Genomic DNA, 9,617 nt, shown 5'->3' on the forward strand with positions numbered 1-9,617 from the left:
CTACCAGCGCGGCTGGGTCCAGTCTCCACAGAAACCCTGGCCGCGCACTATCACAGCGCAGCTGCTGCTGGGGGCTCCATGAAAACGCCATGTGGCAGGGGCTGCTGGGAAATAGAGTTCACTGCAGGCCAGATCCAGCCTGCAGGCCAGACTTTGCCTGCCCCTGTTTTATCACAATTACATATTTGGTTCAGTAAAAATATCACCCTAAAAATCCTTGCCCCGCCATGGGTGGCATTTAAAGTTCATAGGGATGGGAACGGTGACAAGGAGAGCTTCCCAAGTCATGGTTTCTGGTCCCATGAGCTTTAAATGCTGCCCCTGCTACCCAGCTGAGCAATGCATTGGGCATTGTGACTGGGGAAGTGCTCCCTGCCATAGTTTCTGTCCCTGTGGGTAGCACAAGCAGCATCTTCAAAGGCTGCATGGCTGGAACCTGGGCTGGGGAAGTTCACCATGGTTCCTGGCATGTGGACTTTCAGTGCTGGATCTGCTGCTCAGTTGGGTGGCACAGGCAGCATTGGGGATGGGTTGAGGGAGTATGGGGGTCATGTGCCTCCCCAGACTTCTGCATTGACTGTGTGGGGCTGCAACCTGGGTAGAACCAGGGCCCAGAAGAAGTGGGGATAGTGGTAGAAGCGTGATTTCTGCACCAACGGCAGAGCGCGGGGATGCAGCCTAGGGTTTGGGTCTGTCACAATGCCCAGCAGTAGTAGGGGTGGTGGCAGTGGCAGCACATGGTTGTGCCCACCCCCCCTGCAGTACTGGCACAGAGTTGTGTCCCCTTACTGTTAGCACTTGCGCATTGCCAATGACAGGTGGCCATTTAAAAGCCAACACTCTGGGAACAGGGGTCAGGGAAGCTCTCTCTGACCCTGCTTCCTCATGGCTTCACTTTAAATCACCCCATATGCATCCCATCTGGGCTGCATATCTGGCAATTTTAAAAGCCAAGTGGCTTCCTTTGACGGTCTGTCCTCTCATCAGACAGGAGTGAGAGCTGTCAAGTAATGGGCTCCCTTGAGGGCAGGGGTGGCCCAAGGAGCAACCCTCTAGTGCTCCCTGGCTAGAGAACTTATCTGTGTAGCCTTCTAACCAGGGGACTGGAATGTATGTATGCTTCTGCTTCTGGGCTATTTTTCTACCAGTAGAAATGAGTGCCTGTTCATGGCCTTTAATACTAATATTACATGCATTTCTTCAGTGTCTTTCATAAGAAAGTACTTTGAAATCTCATGGAGGAGAGCTACTCACAGACTGAAGCCAATTTGTGCAGGAAGGGCCAGGTGCTGCAAGAGCTGAGACTCAGATGGCTTTTTATACATCCTCAGATGGGTTTTAATAATAAGATGTATTATGGAAGACCAGGTGTAGTCTCATTGTCTTGGGGAGCCTTAACCTATAAGTAACTGGGTTAATCTGTGTGGTGATGGGAAAGGGAGCCAGATACTTATAGCTGAGCTTGGCAGATGGCCCTGTGAACCTTAGATAGTATGTAGATAAAGTTGGGTTATCTCCTACCGAGAAGACTGGCAATTCTCGGTGACCTCCGTCCACAGATTTCTTGTAGGCTTCCTTGACGACTTTCAGGTGTTCATTTAATTCCTTTTGGACCAGTTGGGGCTGTATAACTAGATCAGCCATGACTGGTGTGTGGGAGGGCTGTGGGGGTAGGAGATGAAAATGGGTGGAAACCATAATTAAACTGGCTGATGGAGATGTGTTCAACATTATTGTATGTGAATTCTGTGAGGGGAAGTAGGGAGACCCAGTTGTCCTGGTAGTAATTTAGAAAGCACCAGAGATACTATTAGAGTACTTGATTGACCTGTTCTGTCTGTCTATTAGTTAGTGGATGGTGGGCTAGTCGAGTGTGTGGTTTAATGTCTAATAGGTTCAGGAGTTCCCTCCAGAAAAGAGAGATGAATTGCGGTCCATGGTCTGAAATCATTCTCAAGGGGAGGCCACGCAGCTGGAAAATGTGGTCAACGAACAGCTGTGCAGTCTCAGGAGCCATGGTGTTTTGAGAACAGGGAACAAAATGAGCCATCTTGGTCAGAAGATCCACTACCTCTAGCATGTTTGAGTGGCCAAGAGTGGGGGGCAGGTCTGTGATAAACTCAATATATACCATGTGCCAAGGTTAATCCAGTGTTGGTAGTGGCTTTGTGCATGGAGTCTTAGTACACACCCAGATATCTCAGGAAGTGACATAGCTCTGCTGTCTGACATGCTCTGCTGAAGTCGGGGCCACCAGAAACTTGGACTAGACTGGTGGTTTTGGCAAGTCTGAAGTGCCTCATAAGTGAAGTGTCATGGCACCACCGTAGGACTTTGACCTGTGGTTCTCCCTCTAGGATGTACAAGATGCCCCTTGTACCAGAGAAGCCCATCATGCAACTGTTAATTTGATGTTGGGGTTGATTCCACCCCTTCTGAATCCTGTCAGATTTGAGAGGCCAATGGATTTTGGGGAATCACAGAATGAACTGTCATCAGGTCCTTGTTTACCATGGCCCTGATTCAAATTCCTTGGATTCAGGACTGTGGAGTAAGTTGTGAGAAGACATTCTGACTCTTCCCCCAACAGCACAGCTGGAGGCATCAGTCTTCACCAGGAAAGGTCAGGTAGGGTCTGGGTGTATCAAAATGAGCCCTGAGGTGAATGCTTGCTTAAGCCTCTTAAAGGCAGCCTGGGCCTCTGGGGTCCATGTAAAGTATGCCCCTTTCTTAAGAAAGGAGGTGATTGGGGCCACCTGCTTAGAGAATCCCTTGATGCAGAAATTGGTGAAACCGAAAAAATGCTGCATCCCATGGACATCCTTTGGTTGTTGCCAGTCTAAAATGGCAGAGACCTTCCTCAGGTCCATAGACATCCCTTCAGACTTGATCATATACCTTAAGAATTCAATTGTGGTTTTATCAAATTCACATTTTTCCAACTTGTTATAAAAGCCATGGCTCCTTAACTGTTGTAGCACTACTCAAATGTGATGTTCATGATGGTCAGACTCCTCAGAAAATGTTAAAATATCATCTAGATAATCATGAACTGGTCCAGGATGTCCTGAAAAATGTCATTTACAAAGTGCTGAAAGGCTGTAGGAGCATTGGAGATCCTGAAAAGCATCATCAGGTGTTCAAAATGACCAGATCATGACCAGAGGATTTTTTTCCATTTGTCACTCTCATGAATGTTAATGAGGTTGTAGTTCCCCCAGAGATCTAATTTGGTGAATAGCTTGCCATAGTGGAGCCAGTCCAGCAATTCTTGGATCAATGGGAGTAGATAGCAGTTTCGATTAGTGACTTGAAGGTTCTGTAGTCCATGAAAGGCCAGAGACAGCCATCTTTCTTAGTTGCAAAGAAAATTGGGGCCCCAGCTGGGGATACAGAGGGCCTAATGAACATTTTGAAAGTTCTCTTCAATTATACTCCTTGAGGACCTTGAGTTCCAGTTCCAAAAGGAATCTATGCCCCTGCGCCCAATGGCAATGGAGCAGTCATGTGGACAATGTAGGGGAAGTTGATCTTTCCCCTGCTTACTGAATATTTTAGCCGGGTCCTGGTATTTTGGTAAGAGAGATGGATCACCAGCTGTCAGACCAGGACTCTCTATTGCTGTGGGCTGCAGTCCCTCAGCTGATGATGTGAGAAGCCTGGCAGTTTTGGCTGTATACCTGATCTGGGATCTACCCGGAAGGCTTCTCTAAAAATATGTTTGCCCAAGTAGGCAGAACCAAACTGAAGTTCCTTGTGCTCCCACAGGATGCCTGGGTGATGGCAGGACAGCCAGGGTGCCCCAGGATGCTTGAAAGGGAGGGAGAAATGAATTAAATCAAAGCAAACCCCCTCCTGGTGTTTGCCTATCCATACCTCCAGAGGACCTCCTGGTGTTTGCCTATCCATACCTCCAGGGGGACCATTTCCTGAGTGACCGGGCCTGAGGAGAGAGTGGGTCCATACACCAACTCAACTACATTGAGTTCCTGTCTTGGCTGAACTGGAAACTGATGCTATACGGCAAAGGCCAAGTCTACGGCCATAACCCCGAGGCCCCTGTCTCTAGGAGAGGATATCAGCCATGGTTGGGTGCTGCAGGCAGAGGGGAACTAGCAAAGGGGAATCTTGGTCTCTTGTGGTGATAGTGCTTCTGGTACAGGTTGGAGGGGCAGTTTAAGGAATAGGCAGTTGGCTTAACCTGTGCTCCTCTATCGAGGCTAAGCCAGTCAGTTTCCTGGCAGTGAGCAGGGAATATCCTTTTGGGAACTGGTTCAAGAAAAGTACCCTCCCTACAGTAGAGGCAGACTTCCTGAATGCCAGCATGCCTTTTCCTCTAGGGAGAGTATCTTATTGTCTCCAACTACATGGGCTCCGCTGGCAGAAGCGCTGATCCTTCTGCCATGCATGCCTGATGTGGGTCCTCAAAGACTTCAGCCGGTCGAGGAGGGACCTTGAGGACTGCAAGAGTAGGGAGACCCAGGCCAGGACATTTCCAGTCAAGAGACCTGTCATCAGCCCCGCCCTGGTGATATCCAAGACATATGTTGAGGGGCATAGCCAGAAAGCTTAGGTGGCATTGATTAATGAACCCCCACAAGCTACAGGGATCCTCACTGACTTTATCTGGTAGGGGAATCTTAGGTTTGCCTGGAGGGGCTGGGCCTGGGAGGGGGTGCTCTGGCCCTGCAGAGCGATGATTTGGGCCTGCAAACTGTGTAACATGAGCAGCAGTTCAGCATCTGAAATCTGATCCAGCAGCAGCTTCATCCTGCCACAGCCTCACAGGGTTATTAATTGAGCTGAGCAAGCTGTCAAGGTCCACAGAGGCATTAAGGCCTAGCAGTTAGAGCTGGAGAATATTACCAACATCCTTAGTCAGAGAGCAAACCAAAGTCAAACCAGGGTTTATATGCTGGGGAGGGGGGCGGGGGTGGGGGGTTACCAGAAGCAGATGTCAGGAAGCAGAATGAAGTCAAACCAGGATGCTGAAGTTCAGGGACTGGGTATACAGGGAGGAATGCAGGAGCAGGCACCAGGGAATTTGCACAGACTAGAGCTACTCACAGACTGAAGCCAATTTTGTTTCACAGCAGGGGCCAGGTGCTGCAAGAACTCCTTAAAACCAGTCCTAGAAACAGTCAGTAGGCTGAGCAGCTGACCTTCCTTAGTGGGTTGAGTGTTGGTGACCTATTTGCCTGGCTGCAGTGCAGAACCCTTACACGTTTGTCCGAGCAGATAGCATTTTTTGGTGTTCTGTATTTCAGTTGTTTAAAGAGAAACTATGCATTAAAATGTGTCTCCAATTATATTATAAAGTGTGCTTTTCTTAAAAGAACTATATTAATGTAAAAATATTTTAATAGCATCCAGAATCTGTCAGACTCAGGCCCAGAATGACTAGATGCAGTATAAAATGGTGATGGGTATCTGCCCCAAAACAGCTAAAAGTCCAAGAAAAGCATTTGATTTAAGACAGGAAGATTTTCTATGGTAATTGGTTTTGTTCATAATTTTAAGTATCTTCTACCTAACCTTAAATTGTATGTACCCTTAGAGAAGGCAGACAAAATAATCACTGAAAAACAATTATTCATGGATAATTTCCCAGATGTATATATAATCGACAATTGTGAGATTAAATAGTAGTTGTGTGACAGAGAGCGAGCGAGCAGGGGTGAATTTAGGGTTTTGAAAATGGGGGGTGCAGACAGTGTGATGTATTGTCACAAAAAACACTATATTTTTCATTTTGTTCAATGAAAAATAAACTAGATGTTTAGGGTTTATTATTTAGTTTAAGATTGAAACAAAAACGAATATAGCTATCGGAATGTATGTTAACTTGCTATATCATCTATTACATGTAAAAACACAACCAACTAGGTAAAAATAATCCAAAAATGTTTTATTTTTCCTGTAGTCATTAGAATTAAATGTACATCTCTCTTTTTAAGATTCATAAAGAAAATCTAGCCTTCTTGAGCATCTTGACAGTACACTCAATGCTTCACTGAAAATTAGTACCACAACTGAGTGAATGTTCACTTGCATTAATGCTTCTAGCTAGAGTTAAAACCAGTTTTCAGGCCTGTGACATATGAGCTCCATTACCAGCAGACAACAAAATGGCAAAAGAAGAGATAATTAGTGGCTTATCAAGACATTAAAAAGTTGAAAGGGTTTTATACCTGTGGAATGAAGAGTTTAGAAGGAATCAGGTAGATTATAATGAGCCATGAAGTTAAGCAACTCCCTCACTGTTACCTGAATAGAAATGCTGCTGCTGCTGCCGCCAGGCTGTTGTTGTTAAACTTTAGGTAGGCCAGGGATCAGAGGGGTGCAACTGCACCACTGCCCCCGTTTCCCCACAAGATCCCCTCCCGTGTGTGAACATGCATTTATGTGTAAATACGTTTTTAAATGGTGCTACCAGATGTCAAGTAAGAACGTGTAGTACAGTGCTTGACATCTGAAGGAGAGAGAACTTGTTAGGCCTAAATGGCTTCCTAGTGAAGAACTAATGTGGAGCTTAATTTTATTTTCCAAGTTGTCAAATGCCTGGGAAAACAGCTAATCATTGTGCTATAGATCAGCAAACTGGATTACTAGACTAAGGAAAACTGCAATATCCAGTGTTCTTTCACTGCAAGCACTTGCAGGCACCACCTGTCTAAACTTGGGAGCTGCTTTCAGCTGCTGCTATCTCATCATGTAAAAAGAAAAGTTTCCTTTTAGGTATCTCAAGCTAACATGTTTTTCCCCACTTTTTTTTTTTCTATTCCAACATGTACAGTCCAGTTTTGTTTATTTGGTTTTTAATACATGTACACACAGAGCTCTATTAGCTTCAATAATAGCACCCAAGACTGGAATTAAGAGATCATTTTTGTACTCTGCAGTCTGAGCACAAATTAAAATACAGAGTACCATGAAACATAAAAAAATAGAACTTAACTGAATGTTTTCCATTTTAGTAGCCTAAATTTATTAATAAATGGGAAGGAAAATGTTACCTTTTAAAAATTAGAATCCTTAAGCTGATGATATCCCTTAATAGCCACTGTAATGCACTATGTATTCAATAACTCTATTCCCTTATTGCTAGCATAAAAATATTAATACATCTCAACATTATGTGTTACTCAAATGTTCAGGGAATTTGATATAATAGTTGTATTTCTGCCTTTGGTTTTTGTTTCCTGCTGTACAGTTACTGCAAGATTCGTTATTTGCCAGGTGTAGAACAAAGCCTAGGCAGTGGCCAGTAGTTAAAAGAAAAGGTATTATTGTCTTTTTTCTAGATTCACCTTAATCATGCCCTAGCAGAAAAAGTATAGAAATAGAACTGCAGGTCTGTTGCTGCTTCACTGATATGGTATCTTGGGAAAATCACATAGCTTCTGTCTCTTTCCATCTCTAACCCTGATTATACGTGGATGTCTGATTTGCTCAGCACTTTGAAAATTTAAAACTGTCTGATAGGATCTTAAAGAAGTCTAAGGATAAGTTTCCTATAATAATGGAGTAGGGAATTCCTGTCAGTACCTAGCTGGCTGTTTTGTTGCTGATATAACTACTTTAATTGTTGTGAATTTACTTAATCTCTTTTGGTAAGCTACTACAATTGGTGCAGCTGACTGTTGAAAGTCACTCAGACTTCTGATTCTGATGACTAAAGAAGAAATTTGAAATAAGCCAAATGTCTTTTAATGATCAGTTTGGTTGTAATGCAAATGGTACTACTACTCAAATCTCCTATAGACCATATTTTTAATCTTACTTTTACCTTGACAGCCAAGATATCTGCTGAGGATGATACTCTACCAAGCTGTCATTTTCCCACTGCTAGAAGGAACACCCATTTTTCACCATCCTTTGACACTTCTTTTTAATGGTTCACAAATACCATATTTTCTCACATACGCATATCCCTGAATATAATACATAAACTGTTTTTGAAAAGCAGCCTGCAGAAAAAACCATTAGGTAAATAACTGAGTAGCAGCATCAAGGGAAATGATTGAGGGAGGTTTTCTCTGAAACTTTCCTGACAGCATGTGGCTCTGCACAGCATCATAGCTGGAAGGGGCAACTGCTCCTGAAGCCAGCCTGCATGTTTATCTTCCCTGCCCAGGGTTGCCAATCCAAGAATTTTTTAAAAATTTTTTTTTACTGAAAATCTGCAAACTTTTTATTGACACGTTTTTTACATGTAGAGGGAGTAAAAACGATAAAAATCCCTACTTTATTTGTGTATTTCATAGGCACACGAACACTTTAATCCCCTTCCCTATGCCCCCAGGAGCCAGGGACCATTACATTTCCAATATCATTGAATACAGCAGTTCACCGCATTTTCTCTCACACCCGCATTCTTGCTGTGTTTTTGTACAGCAAGCCACTTCCTTTAGCAGCAAGACATAAAGCCTGCCTGGAAACAGAGCAGTGGGAGCAGAAAAATCCAATCCTGAACCCACAGAGGAAGAGCTTTCCTATGTACATTAGCTGGTAATTGTCTGCCTGCATCCTTTAGAAAGGGCCACCTGACAGCTCCCCTTCCAGGAGATGAGAGAGAAGCCTGCCGCTGCTGTGACTGGACGCTTGAGTAGCCCAGCTCTGCTGTAGGAGCAGCAAAATACTTGATCCTCTTCTCATTGTTGCTGCCGTGAACTCCTCCCTGCAGGAGTCCTTGATGGAGGTAGAGTAATATGTCACAGTGCATGCTCCACAAGGTGGACAGAAGGAGAAAGGAAACTTGAGAACAGAACTGGGACACTCTCAGGCCCTGCCCTCTGTGTTCAAGACATGCTCCCACACCATGAAAACCCTTTCCTCCCTGCCCACCCCACTCCATGAATGTCCAAACAGATCACCCCATGGCTGAATGCTGGGTCTGAGGCAGAGATACTCACCTGCAACCTGGGGCTGCATGCAGCTCTGTGTGCTGCCGCTTCTTCAGCTGTGGGACCATGGGACCCAGGGGAAGACAGCCAGTGGCCATTGAACCTGAACTCTATGATCCTTCCCCTTCTCTCAGCTTAGAAATCGGCCAGGGCTGGCTGTGGACAGATCCATCCAGTGCAGGGGCGAGGTCTATCACTGTGAACCATGTCAGGTATAGGGCCACATGCTGGTCTGGGCCTGCATGCCAGGTCTACCCAGTGCATGGTCCTGGACACAGTCCTGGGTCCATCCCTGTGGACTGACCCTGTGCACTAACCTGATCTGGTATGTGGGGACATGTTATCCCACTGAGGTGTTTCTCTATAGGTCTTGAAAGTTGGTAGCAAAATAGCAGTCCTAAAGCCATGGCAATTAACACTCCCACTACTCCCCCACTCCCAAATTTCCAAACCAATAGGAAGCTGCATTTTTCACATAATGCGCCCACCAATTTTTACCAGCTGGTTGGGGGGAGGGGGGACAAGGTGCAGGTTCTTATAGGAAAATATTGTCTTTCTCCAAATAGAGCTTTGAGTGAAGATGTTTATATCAAAATGTAGCCTGTCTGTGTATGCAGGTTGCTCTTATGTAGTCTATTATAACAAAAAACTTTAAAAACTGCTTTCAACATATTATAAGAAATAAAGCAATCTCATAGGAAGGCCTTTTCA

General features: G+C 44.9%; 1 protein-coding gene across 10 annotated transcripts in view; it reads left to right on the forward strand.

The window, feature by feature from the left end:
- SHANK2 (SH3 and multiple ankyrin repeat domains 2) overlaps positions 1–9,617 on the forward strand; it is an 810,144-nt gene that overhangs the window by 669,777 nt on the left and 130,750 nt on the right. The window lies entirely within an intron of this gene.

Source organism: Alligator sinensis, unplaced genomic scaffold (assembly GCF_000455745.1).
Source record: "Alligator sinensis unplaced genomic scaffold, ASM45574v1 scaffold442_1, whole genome shotgun sequence".
In the NCBI taxonomy this organism is placed as follows: Eukaryota; Metazoa; Chordata; order Crocodylia; family Alligatoridae; genus Alligator; species Alligator sinensis.